Raw genomic sequence first — 13,837 nt, 5'->3', positions numbered from 1 at the left:
ACAGTATCTGTAGCACCTCGTGTATCGCTACAAGGAATACAGATGGCGCCGCGAGCGGCGCAGGGCACGCTTACGAAACGGGGAGGAGAGATGCCTTACGAACGGCTCCCCCTTTTCTTATCGTTTTCGTTTTCTTGCCATTTGACCCCTACGAAGTGTTAACTCTATTCGGGGTATAGATTGCTATGTGGCGTGTCAAGAATACGTCCGCTGATATTTACGATATCCCTAAGGTCTTGTTTAGGGATACTCGCTCCAGGAGTTAGAATTCTGGGTACCTTAAGGTAAATTCTCTGGGAATATCGCCGTAGTTGTAATATACCCTAGGAAGCTACCTTTAAGGAACTTCCATCAGGACGACATGGCCATCTTACCCAAAAATAGATTTTTCGCTTCGCTCAAAATCCGTTTATTATTATTTACTAAGCTACAAGCCTAGTTGGAAAAGCAGGATCCTATAAGCTCAAGGGCTCCAACAGGTAATATAGCCCAGTGAGGAAAAGAAATAAGGAAATTAATATACTAGAGAAGTAATTAATAATAAGCTACTAATAACACTTAAGGAGCAATTGTGAATGGACAAACTAATGCCAGGCTGACACTTGCACGACTTTTTGCCACGAATTTGTCGTGACATTTTGTGGCACGAACTGGAAAATCAAAAAAAAAAAAAAAAAAAATTACCTCTGAATCACAGCTCACCTGTCCACATTGACACGAACTGACACGACAAGTTCACGACGAGTGCATGCATAGTTTTAGCATAGTTTGCGCTTTTCCTGCATCGTCCTGACGAGTTCACGAACAGTTCGCGCATAGTTCACGCCGCGTTCACGAAATGTTGTCGTGACCAAAATTTTGAACATTTCAAAATTCTCGTCACGACATGCCACGACAGGTTCACGCCAGTTCACGCCAGTTCATGACTCGAGTCGAGACAATGCGTGCCACAAATTCGTGCAAGTGTCAGGGTACCTTAAGAACCCTCGAAAGGAAATTGACAAAACCACAATGGAACAATATTTTAACAGAATTGAAATAGGTGAGGGCTATGCATTAATTGGGTTAGCCACCTTTGTCTTGGAATTGTCGTTCGCCTTGGCCGAGTGTCTTTACCCAAATGAGTTCTTTCAAGTTGTTTGACCTCAGAATTATTTTTTCATCACCAGGGCGGAAATGTTCAACCACTAGTTAATGGTTCCGGTGCATTCAGGCTCTGATCATTGAAATTACCCTTTGCGATGATAAACCAACAAGGAGACTTGCAATAGTTGCCAATGAATGTCTTCTATACAATAGAGATATTGCTACGCTAAGTAACACTCTTTGAGGTGGGCAAGTCTTCCCAAAGACTAAGAGTACGCCATAGGATTTGGCCCGAATTGATAAATCCAATTCTAGGTAAGAAAAGATGTGAACAATGTTAATTACTGTTCACTTTTGATAGAAATATTTTCCTGCTGGTTTTAAGCATGAAAATTGACATTTGATCAGTTTTAACGAACTTTAACAATTTGTTAATTATGTTCTATTGAATATTAAAATTTTTCAATGTTTATTTACCATTAGTATCCAACAAAGATCGGTCTTGATGATTTGACATCACTATGTGGTATTAATTTTTCTTACTTGGTATAACTCTAGATTTAATTGTATGATGTATGAAAATAAAACTTGATGATTTTAAGCATCTTTTAGGTTATGCTAGGAGGCTGTGAGGATGCAGAGCACAAGAATTCTGATATATGTTAATGGCACTTCTACTGTTTTAGCACCTGTAGTTTGGTCTAAACTTCATCTCGCAACATTTAACATCGAAAACCTAATACCAGTTATTCTTCCATAGACGACCGCCAGATTATTCATGAAACTTTCGGCAGGTATTAGTTCTATTTACTTAGTTTTAGAAAATATATCTATGAATAAAAAGAATATTCAAGCTTTATTATTAAATGAATACGAAATTGATATTGATGAAAAACGAAATGTAATGATAAATTTTTTCTACAGGCGAGAATTCAACATCGATAATAGTGTCTGCAAACGGCACGCGAGAGAAATTAGACTAGTCAGCGTTAATCCGGGTTGAGTTCCCAAAGCATTGGTGATAGTTTTCTCATTTCAAAAAGGACATAAGTTTCAAAGTTAATCTAGAGAAGTCTCCGATTGTTACACGGATGGGTAAGTTGCGCGAAATTGGCATACCATTTAAGAGAGGCATTTCATGTCTTTAATGTTGTGTATGCTTATATGTGAGGAGGAGGGTGTTCTAATAGACTTGAGCTAATGCTGTGGAAGAGTCATTTGAGGTATAAGGTAAATAGAAGCAGAGCTTTATAGCAAAACTGTTCAAACTCCAGTGTTATGGAAGGGACATTCCCTGTCTTGTAGTTCAATGTTCTGAAAATGTCATTGACAAAAGAGCACCATTGCAATTGAGGTATGGCTCAGTTGGTTAGTACTATTGGTAAGAAAGTGTGCTTTATCTGGGAGATTGTACCTTTTTTTCATTTCTATGAACCTCCACAGATGTTCACACATTGCTGCTTAAACCTTGATATATATATTTGTTTAATCCCTCCAAAAATCAAAAATTTCCTTTGACACAATTAGGCTAATACAGTGTTGAACGGCCATAATTATGACTTCGGTATGCTCTACCTGCTTTTGTCTCTTCGTTGAGGTCCTTGAGGTTCACTGTTCGGTGTTACTTAGGTTATTAGTATTTACAATGGATGTCTACTGGATTTAACAATTACCGAGTAGGCTGTGCAGGGAATTTTTTTTATTTACGGCCACTATTGTGACGTGAGTCTTTGTTCCAATTATGGGAAAAAACTTATATTGGTTTGTGATCAGATTAAAATTTCAATTAGTTCAGGGTAAAATCTACAGAAGATTGGTAAAATAACTTTGGAGAAGGAAGTCTCATTAATGAATAGTCTCCGACTCCAGCTCTAAACAATGTAGCTCAAATTCATAAATCCCAAGGTGTACTCGTTTTAGTCTCTTCCTTTGGGCCCCCTTGTCCTCTTCCTCTCTTCTGTCTTTCTATCTAACTTTTATTTTTGGGCTCAAGCCATGTCATCCTGATGGAAGTTCTTTCTGGCAACTTTCTACAGTATAATATTTCTACGATTGATATTACAAGAGAATTACCAATTACCGTCGGGTATCACGGGGCTCCAACCCCCGGAAACAACTATCCGAAGATAGTGTATACTCGGACATATCCTAAGATAACCATAGATATCTGCAACCCAAACAGACCTTACCCTGTCTAATCCACTAAGGGGAAGAATAAGTAAGAAGCCGCTACGCCTCCTATCACCTTCGAGTGCCCCTATACGTTCCTGCTTCTCATGCCTTCGAACGCAGCTGATGCCTACAGTTTGGTTGATTTTTGGGGGCACTTATTTCGCAAACTTTGATGATTAGATTTGTGAATTGGCTTCCTCTTTTTTCAAAAGTTGAGTATATATCTCTCTCTGGCTTTGTTTATGGTAACTTTGATTTTAGCTCCCTTCGGGGACTTGGAGATCCCTTCTTTGATTTAGCACTGCTGAATATCCTTCCTTGGTCAAATTACCCGGATATAAGATCCTAATCACGTATATCAAATTGCCCATTCTAAAATTTAGCGAACTTGTGAAAAATATATTATAGAGCTTGAAAAGTTGTCGAGGGATACCTTAACCTAAAGTCATATTTGTATTTAAATTAATTAAATTTTTTTTGGTATAATACGGTAATTCCATATTGGAATAAACGGATTTTGAGCGAAGCGAAAAATCTATTTTTGGGTGAGATAGCCATGGCGTCCTGATGGAAGGTTCCTGTTTGGTAGCTTCCTTGGGTATAAGACTACTAAGATATTCCCAGAGAATTTAACCACAGGTTATCACAGAATTCTAACTTCTGGAGCGAGTATCTCAAAGGTTTCCCTTTAAGACATCGTAATACAACAGGGGACACGCATGTCTGAACGTGCCACATAGCTATCTCCACCCCGAACAGAGTTAATGCTTCGGTGTGTAAGGGCTGAGAATAGCTGGGAGCCGTTCCACAGCTAATCTCACTCGTGGCTACTACTGATACTCGAGACGTAAACAAACGGACGCCATTGCTCTAATGACGTCACGCCCGTCTTTATCCTGACGCCAGTTGCTGCCCATCACCATGATACAATTGTGTAGGGTGGGAACAAAACTGGACGAAGTAGTAGGGAGGGTCCATCAGGACGCCATGGCTATCTCACCCAAAAATAGATTTTTCGCTTCGCTCAAAATCCGTTTTTTGGGCTCAAGCCATGGCGTCCTGATGGAAGAGTACCAGAGAATCAATGTATCGTGGTAGATTTTCCCCCAGTGTTAAGTGCCTAGGCATTGACAAAACAGCAAAGTAATCTTAGGTAAAGAACCATAGGAACGAAGTATCCTGCCCCCCATTGGTAGGAAGTCCCCATGGGCTATGCCGACGTCAAAGTGGTATTGAAGGGCTATTCATCCTGACAGAAGAACTTTTAAGAACTCAGAGATGAAGCAGAATGTTTGATATTTGTATAGGAACATTCTGAATTAGGCCAGTGGTGGTTGGGCACTGTGTATAGAGTTCATCTCTTGGTTATCAGAAGTAAGTATTCGTGTAGGAACCTTACTGAGACAGGGTGAATATAATTTAAGATTAGACATCTTAAATTCTTCATGACCATAAGAGAGGAGGAATAAATAAAACTATGACAGTATGTATTTCATAGTAGGTAGGAGCTGAAAGAGACGCATAAGTAATAAAATAGAAATTTTATTTCACAATGCAGAAATTAAATAATTTACAGCAAAAGTAAAGTTCATTTACAGTAATAATAATGTACATAGAAATAAAGGCTTGCTCTTGAATCTGAAAAGGAATTTCAGGATTAGTAGGTACTCGTTCTCGAGGAACGCAAGTCTTTAAACAACACGTCATGCTCAAGGCATGCGGCACTTGTGTGACACTATGACATTTCACCTGGGATAAGAACAGTTATAAAAGCACTAAGTGTTTTTAGACATCACTATGAATCGCTCGAGGGTCAACATAGGCACCCGAAGAGTTAGAGTCCCAAGTAACTCACTGTTCTACGCAGAGTTAGGTGCAGGTTTCATAACACTACCTGCGGCTACCACAAAATGTTTGACTTCGTGCACTTGTTTCGCGTAATGTTTAAAGAAAACTCGCGAGGACTTCCAGCCCGTAAAGTTTTTAAGGCTTTCAAAGTCCATGCTCTGAAAGAAGTTCAGAGACGATGCCACTTTTCTAGGATCATGACCAGCGGGTGTACTGTTCGGATCCGCTCTGCGAATGAAGTAGGTGATTTTCGCTCTTAGTTGTTTCAGTGACAGGTCGCTGCCCGATGTTTCTCCTTTGAAGAGTTGGCCTCCACCAAAGTTCGAAGTTCTGCGAAGATAGACCTTGAGACTCTCTACTGGACATAGAGAGACATCCTCCTTCAGGGGGCATATTCTCCAAGGGCCCCATCTTTTGGTGGGTAATTCGTTTTTAGCGAGAAACGTCGGATCAGGGGAGAGGGTCACTTCTCCTGAATCAGCAAACAGGATGTGTCCCTCTTCTCTTGATAATGCCACTATTTCGCTGACTCGAGCTCCCGAGGCGAGAGCAAATAAAAATATAACTTTCTGAGTCAGATCCTTGAGGGGGCATGAATCGTTGTCCAAGTTGGAGGCGAAATGGAGTACCTTGTCTAGTGACCAGGAGATCGGTTTCGGAGGGGGTGCTGGGCGTAGGCGAGCACATGCTTTTGGTAATTTGTTAAAGATGTCGTTGGACAGATCAATTTGGAAAGCATATAGAATTGGTCTAGTCAAGGCCGATTTGCAGGTTGAAATCGTATTGGCTGCTAATCCTTGTCCATGAAGGTGAATGAAGAAGGACATACAGAAATCAATGGTGATTTCTTTAGGATTTTTTGCCTTGACAAAGGAGACCCATTTCCTCCAGGATGATTCGTATTGCCGTCTCGTGGATTCGGTCTTGTATTCCTCTAGGAAGTCTAGACTTTTCTTCGAGATCCCAAACCTCTTCTTTGCGGCAAGGGAGAGAAAATCATGAGATGAAGGTCCTTGATTTTCGATGATGAAGCGAAGACAGTCGACTTCTGTACTTGTTGAGAGAGAACTGGGCACGGGAGAGGGATCAGCTTGGGCTGCAGCTCCAGGACCAGGGGGTACCAGTTGCTCCGGGGCCACTTGGGAGCCACTAGGGCCGCTGTCCCTTTGAAGGTTCTCAGTTTGGAGAGGACTTTCAACAGAAGGTTGGTGGGAGGGAACAGGTATATCTTGGACCATCTGTTCCAGTCCAGTGACATGGCGTCCACCGCTTCTGCTTTGGGGTCCTCGTACGGGGCTACGTACAGAGGAAGTTGATTGTTGTCGCTCGTTGCAAAGAGATCTATCTGAAGTTCTGGGACTTGATGAGAGATGAAGGAGAATGATCTTGCGTCTAGAGACCATTCCGACTCTATCGGGTTTGTCCGAGATAGAGCATCCGCTGTCACATTGTGGAATCCTTGTAGGTGAACTGCAGACAGGTGCCACTTCTTCTTCTCCGCCAGACGGAAGATTGGGAGAAGCACCTGATTTATCTGGGGCGATCTTGAGCCTTGGCGATTGAGACAACGAACTACCACCGAGTTGTCTAGGGTTAGACGGATGTGGATCGAGGGCGGCGGGGATAACTTCTTCAGAGTTAGAAGGACCGCCATGGCCTCCAAGATGTTTATGTGGAACGTCTTGAATAGTGGAGACCAGGTCCCTTGAGCCTGTTTCAGGTGGGAGTGACCTCCCCAGCCTTCCAGTGAGGCATCCGTGTGGATGTTGAGTGATGGAGGAGGGTGTTGGAGAGGAATGGACCTTTTCAGGGCCTTTGCTTCCGACCACGGCTTTAGGAGGCGTCGAAGTCTGTTTGGAAGCCGTCTCTTGAGGTCTCTTCGAGCGATGGATGCCGAGCGTCTCCAGACTCCCGCGGCATCCTTTAGCTGTGCGCGAAGCACTGGGTTTGTCACTGAGGCGAATTGTAGAGAGCCTAGAACTCGTTCCTGCTGTCGTCTTGAAATGCGTTTGGATTTCAGTAGTCGCTTGACAGACCCTGCTATTTCCTTCCTTTTCTTCTGGGGGATGGAAAGGCGGTGTGACTGAAGATTCCAGTGGATTCCCAACCACTGAAACTTCTGAGCTGGAGAGAGGCGAGATTTCTTCTCGTTGATCTTGAATCCCAGGTGTTCTAGGTACTGGGTAACTTCGTTGCAAGACTTTGCACACTCTTCGGGCGATGGAGCCCAGACTAGCCAGTCGTCGAGGTAGGCCATCACCTGGACGTTTCTTAGGCGGAGCTGTTGTACTATGGCATCCGCCAGCTTTGTGAAGATCCGAGGGGCCACATTGAGGCCGAATGGCATGGCCCGGAAGGCGTAGCTTTTCCTTTGGAGTCGAAATCCTAGGTAGGAGGAAGCGTGATGGTTCATTGGAATGTGCCAATAGGCATCCGCCAGGTCTATAGAGACCGTGTAGGAACCTTGAGGCAGAAGGGTCCTTATTTGTTGAAGCGTCAGCATCTTGAATTTGTTGTTCTCTATGAACTTGTTGAGGGGGGATAAGTCCAGAATGACTCTGAGTTTGTCTGAGTCCTTCTTGGGAACGCAAAACAGTCTCCCTTGGAACCTGGTGGACTTTACCTTCCTTATCACCTTCTTGTTCAAGAGGTCTAGAACATATTCTTCCAGAATGGGGGTCGATTGTTGGAAGAACCGCTGGAAGATTGGGGGTGGTTGCGTCCAACTCCAGCCTAGACCGTTCTTGATGATGTTGTGTGCCCAGGGATCGAAGGTCCAACGATCCTGGAATTGGCGGAGTCTTCCTCCCACCGGAAGCACTTCATTGCTTCTGGTGTCCCGAGGACTTGTTGCCTCGGCCGCTAGCTCCCTTTCCTCCTCTACCTCTGGAGGGACGACGAGATGCGTCTCTGCTTGCACCCCTGGACGAGCCTCTACCTTTGGCATGAAAGGTAGTGGATGGTTGCTCAAAGGCAGGGGTGAAGACCGGTGACTGTGACAACACCGGTTGGGGGACCAATTGAAAGGTCTGTTGTGGTTGGGCAACCACTTGGGAGGTAGCGGGTCCCGGAAACTGACGTCGTTGCTGACGTTGCTGGGGTTTTGGCTTTTGCGGTTTCCTCTTAGGCTGAGGTCCATCGTCCTGAGAGGGTTTCCTTTTTCTGGACATGCCCCACTTGTGGAGAAGGTTCCTATTCTCCGTGGCGGCTCTGTCAGTTATTTCCTTGACAAGGTCAGAAGGAAACAGGTGCTTTCCCCAGATGTTGGAGGAAATCAGCCTCCGGGGTTCGTGTTTCACGGTGGCACCGGCAAACACGAATTCACGACAGGCTCTACGAGCCTTTATGAAATGGTACAAGTCCTTCATTACTGTAAGTAAGTGGGATTTGGCTAGTACCATGTAGTGATCTGGTACTCTTGTGTCACAGGCCATCACTTCCAGTTGGACTTGATGAGAAAGAGATGCCGCAAGCCTCTCCTTCGTGTCTTGTTCCCGGCGAAGGAGGTGATCATTGAGCTTAGGGAGGTCTTCATTAAACTGACGTCCGGCGACGTCAGGATCGAGCCTACCCACGACGAAAGTATGCTGAACATCTTTCCAGTGTCGAGCGTCAGGGGGGGTCACGATGGAGAAGGGTCTGCACTCCTCCAGTGCAGGACAGGGTTTTCCTTCTTCCGCCGCTTTAAGGCATGCAGCTAAGGCCTTTTCCAAGAAAGGAAGAACCGCAGTGTCAGGTGCGACGTATGTAGGATGCTTCTTGCTCAAGGCTGGAAGCTTAGAGCAGGTAAAGCCCCTACTCTTAAATGCGGAGGCTAGCATAGCCTGGGCCTTTGCGAGATCGAACACTATCTCTTCTTTAGGTTCGGTCTCTTCCTTCGAGGCAGGTTCGGAACGAAGCCGGACGTAACAGTCCGGGTAGGCCTCGAAGCTTGGGAAGAACTCCACATCTTCCAACGGGACCGTGCCGATCTTGTCACTAACAAAGATCCTGCCGGTCGCAATAACCATATGCTCTGCATACCTCCACGGGTTGGCATGAGAGCAAGCTGGGAGATCCTTGACCGAAATCTTCTTCGGTTCTCTGGATCCAATCATTGACCTGATGGACTCCTGGTTCTCCTTCAGTCTGTCGTCCATGACAGCTCTAATCAGCCGGATCAGTTCTTGGGTAGAAGAGGAAGGATCCGGGGTCGAGGAGGTAGACGGAATGGACATTTCCGTCGGTGTAGGAGTAGGCGGAGGGATGGACGAGGGAGCAGCTCCAAGCTCCGACTCGGTGTATTCCACCTTGTCTTCGTCCTCTTCGGCTCCTTGAGCCATAAGCGTCTTCTCCGTGTCTTCCGAGACGTCTGAGATCTGTTCATCATCCTCGGAATCTAAACGACACTCGTGCATGGACTGAGCCATGACCACATCAGGTTCCACCGTAATTTGGACAGTGGGGATTGCTTCTTTTGGAACCACTGAGTCAGGGGAGGCCTTAGGGAACAACAGGGACCTCAGTTCTTCGGTGGCCAGGTACGGTCCAGTAGCATTCTTCTGAAAGCCACGCACCCACTTGCGCAGCTCTTCACGAGAAATGTCTCTAACCTCCGCTGAGGGAGGGTTATGGAAGGCCTCAACTAGGTGGGCCTGGCAGACCGTACAATCCAGTGGATTCCAGAACTTTAAATCCCCTTTCTTGTCTGCACAAGGGGCGTGAGTCCTGCAAGCCGTATGCCCGTAAGACTGCGGGCGTTTCACAGCGCAGAAGGCGAAGTCACACTTCATCTGCTCCTCCTGTGGAAGAAAGAGAAAATGAGTATGGGGGAGTCATAAGAATGGCTCTTAAACTAAGTTAATATTAATCATTAATTTTAACTTAAAGAAGGTGTGATGCATAGAGAATGAAAACAGTAAAGGAGAACACGCTCCATGCATCTCGCCCGGCTGGTTACCATAAGCTTGGTCCTGGGATAATCCAAATGACCGAGATCATTGGATATAGTTTCCTAGGATTCCCATTATTTTGGAACTCCATGGAAAACCAAGGACAAGATTGGGATCGAATTCATTCGGTTCCCAGTTAAGAGCCAGAAGGCCTCATTAAAGGTAACTGCTTCTGGCAACCAGCCGTGCTAAGATGCACATAGCATGCTGGAATTAGAAGAATGCAAAGAGACAGCATGATCACTAATAGAGCAGTACTAGGTACTGATCTTAAAAGCAAAAGCAGCTTATCTATTTGCCATGTAGGGCTATCCTAGTCTTATGATAGCTACAGTGAGGGGGTGCAAGTATTCTTGACGCCTCCGAGGCATCCGGCAAGCCGCCGGCATGCCGGAGCTCGCTCCAGCATAGATTCTGGCATTAGAACAGACAATTTTCAAAAGTCAGTTAGATACCAGGATGGCGGCCGCCGGCACAACGGCGGCACGCCGGCAGGAAGCGGCGGCTCCGGCAGTCGGAGGATGCCAGGTTGGTGACTGGGATAAGGATGGTACAGGTAGTATCGGGTTGCCGGCAGTATATGCCGGCACTCCGGTGATCGACCGGCAGGCGGACGATTAGATAGGAGTAGGAGAGCCGCCGGTAGTAGCCGGCGGCAGCCGGCAGTCCCTCGGTACACGGGGGGCTGGCGGCAAGGGTAGGGAAGTCACCAAGAAGGAGGCAGGTATTGCCGACAGTAGAGGCGGCAAGAGACCGGCACCCGGATAGATAGAGAGACAGGGGGAGGGGGGAAGGGATGCAGGAAGTACCGTCAGGGTTCCAGACATCCCTCCCCCTCCCTGAGAGGGTGTACCCATGATAGAGGCAGGCTCTAACATCCATAAGCAGGGGTCACTAGGGACCGGGAGCTAGGTAGCCCAAGGGAGGGCTAGGGAACACCCAAGAGGGGAGGGGGGGAGACTCCCATATGCAGAACTATACTAGTAACTAACCTTATAGGACACTATGAAGGTATATGTACCAGAGCGGACTGCACAGGGAAGCTCGGGTAGCCCTACTCATCCACCCTAAGGAGGAGTTGTAGGACAGGGGACAGATGAGTATAAACTAACCTAAGCATAGGCTAGGCTATACAAGAGATAGGTGGGGAGGGAGAAGAGAGAGGTCTTCCCAGGAAGGGTTTCTGTACCAGAGCGGCCACTAAGGGAAGGGAGGACACTCCCTAACCTAAGATCAGGCTGATCGGCTAAAACGGTGCAAGAGTACAGTTTCAGCATGGAACAGAGAAACCTTCCTAACCCGACCTAGAACAGGGCTAAAAGTCCTGAACTAGGCAAGGAAGAAGACATATCGCTATCGCAGGAAAGTCATAGACTATCCTAGCCATAGAGGTAGGCTAGCCTAACCTCACTCTCAGACGCAACCTAAAGGGGGTTCATTCCTTTAGGGAGGACCGAGAGGCGATATATACTCTATTAAACAATTAATCCCTTTACTCAGAAAAGGGATCAAGGCTAAATAGAGGGAATGCCAAGGCAGGGGATGAAGGAAGCATATAGGGGTCCTAGGGTTAGGTTAGGCTAGAAAGAATCACTGACTAGCCTATCCCCTATATGGTCCCTGAAGGCGAAAACATTTGCATCACTGTCAAAAGTATTGTAAAATAATAATGCCACTATCTTCATAACTTAGTCTAGGATCACTAATAAATCATGCATGAACACTTGTATGTAGGCTCCTGGCCTGGGGGCTATAGTAGCCGACTGGTATGAGGTCAATCGATGACCGATAAAAAGCGTCTAAACACGATATAAAAGTTCCTAGCTATGAAGACTAAATAAACTAATGTATTCGATTAGTATATAATGCCGGAAGCGTTGTTGTGGCTAACTAAATAAGACATGCAAAACAACAACGACGCCATAAAATGGCGGGTCCGGTAGAGGCACAGCTCTGCCACAAAACATCAATTATTTCGCAAAATAATATTTACTTTACGGCCAGAGCTTAATTAAACAATACTGGAACCTTGTACTCAACTTTCCAGAAGAAGGCGAGGCTGAAGGTAACGACATAGCGAAGATGCAAAGCGATAAAGATAACACAAGGGAAAATCCGTCTAAGTAGGGCAGCTACTAAACAAAGGATAAAGACGGGCGTGACGTCATTAGAGCAATGGCGTCCGTTTGTTTACGTCTCGAGTATCAGTAGTAGCCACGAGTGAGATTAGCTGTGGAACGGCTCCCAGCTATTCTCAGCCCTTACACACCGAAGCATTAACTCTGTTCGGGGTGGAGATAGCTATGTGGCACGTTCAGACATGCGTGTCCCCTGTTGTATTACGATGTCTTAAAGGGAAACCTTTGAGATACTCGCTCCAGAAGTTAGAATTCTGTGATAACCTGTGGTTAAATTCTCTGGGAATATCTTAGTAGTCTTATACCCAAGGAAGCTACCAAACAGGAACCTTCCATCAGGACGCCATGGATTGAGCCCAAAAATATTGCTTGAGCAGCTATGAGAAATTTTAGGCTTGTGGTCATATGTTTGGCCTTACATTCGGCCATAAAACGTATAATTAAAAATTGCTTTACAAATGTATTTCCTGGCTAAGTGCCATGTGATTTGAAAAATAGACCAGTTTGGTTTTGTTCTACAATCATATGGGGTTTTGGGGAAATTTCATCAATAAGGACAACCCATATTATTAGATACATGAATATTTTTTATTTAAAACTATTTTGGAGCAGAACTGAACCTATTGAACATAGCTGTGTGAACTACCTTTGCAATTGACTAGCACAAAGAATAAATGCTTCAGTGTGGTTTTCAGTTTAATGTGTAATATTGGCCTTAATAGTGTTATGTTTGTACTGTCTCAATGGATAGTTATCTAGTTGAGTCGTGAGATGTTATAGCAATTGTTAATGCCCTGTTTTCATTAAAAGGGGTTAACTACTGCTTTGTGATTGTTCATTTGCTACTTAACTCTTGGTGAAGGTAGAAGGACACTCGAGCTATGGTAAGCAGTCTCAATCTTGGGTAGTGCCATTGTCTACGAGTAGAGCTCTCTTGCTTGAGGGTACACTCAGGCACACTATTGTTTCCTTATTTCCTTAACTCGCTGGGCTATTTACCTGTTTGGAGTTCTTGGATTTTATAACATCCTTCTTTTTCTACTAAGATTGTACCCAAGCTAATACTGTAATAATGATGCCAATTGTTTACATGTGTGTTCAATGGCAATTGTTGAATTAAGTAATTAGGTAGTATTTTTTTATGTAAAATGAAAACTTAGAATGTACTAGAATACTACGTTTCATATTTGATGCCATTCGAGATTGTTTTATTCACCAATGTTCAGCAATGTACTGTACATCAATTCCTCGTAACTTTCAATTATTTTGAGTTTGCATTTTTAGCCTGTCATTTGACTTTTGATTCATGTTTAATCAATCATATATAAGTTTGTCTGTCAACAGAGCAATCTCATGTTAATTTATGTTTGCTTTTGGTGTTGTGCGGTGTGTGTTGGGTACGTCTACGAAAGTGATCGCCGGCTTAGCCAGGCCACCACGATCTTTTCTTGATCACGGCCGTTCACGCCTAGGCCACCATGGTTGCCTTCGTGGAGCCCTACCCTTCTCTTGAGGTCGTTCACCTCTCACTCCGTACTACGCCTACGATAGCTTCTCAGGACCGAGTTGCTATTTCGTTTTAGTTGTCTCAATTATTGTTATGAATATAATTGTGTTTTTAACTTTTTAGCTCGGGGCTCACGTCCCTTCGGGGGTCGGTGA

The 13,837-nt window shown here is 45.0% G+C and overlaps 1 long non-coding RNA gene across 2 annotated transcripts in view; it reads left to right on the top strand.

Annotated features, from left to right (window-relative positions):
- The first annotated feature begins 1,702 nt into the window (after nucleotides 1–1,702).
- LOC137645910 (uncharacterized) overlaps nucleotides 1,703–13,837 on the top strand; it is a 38,912-nt gene continuing 26,777 nt past the window's right edge. For both annotated transcript variants that reach the window (XR_011045363.1, XR_011045362.1), the window contains exons 1-2: nucleotides 1,703–1,880; nucleotides 2,011–2,181. This is a non-coding gene — a long non-coding RNA (uncharacterized lncRNA). The remainder of the gene's footprint in view (nucleotides 1,881–2,010; nucleotides 2,182–13,837) is intronic.

The sequence above is a fragment of the Palaemon carinicauda genome, chromosome 8 (genome assembly GCF_036898095.1).
Source record: "Palaemon carinicauda isolate YSFRI2023 chromosome 8, ASM3689809v2, whole genome shotgun sequence".
NCBI lineage: Eukaryota > Metazoa > Arthropoda > Malacostraca > Decapoda > Palaemonidae > Palaemon > Palaemon carinicauda.
The sequence above is the reverse complement of the archived record's forward strand: the minus strand, read 5'-3'. Positions and strand labels throughout refer to the sequence as shown.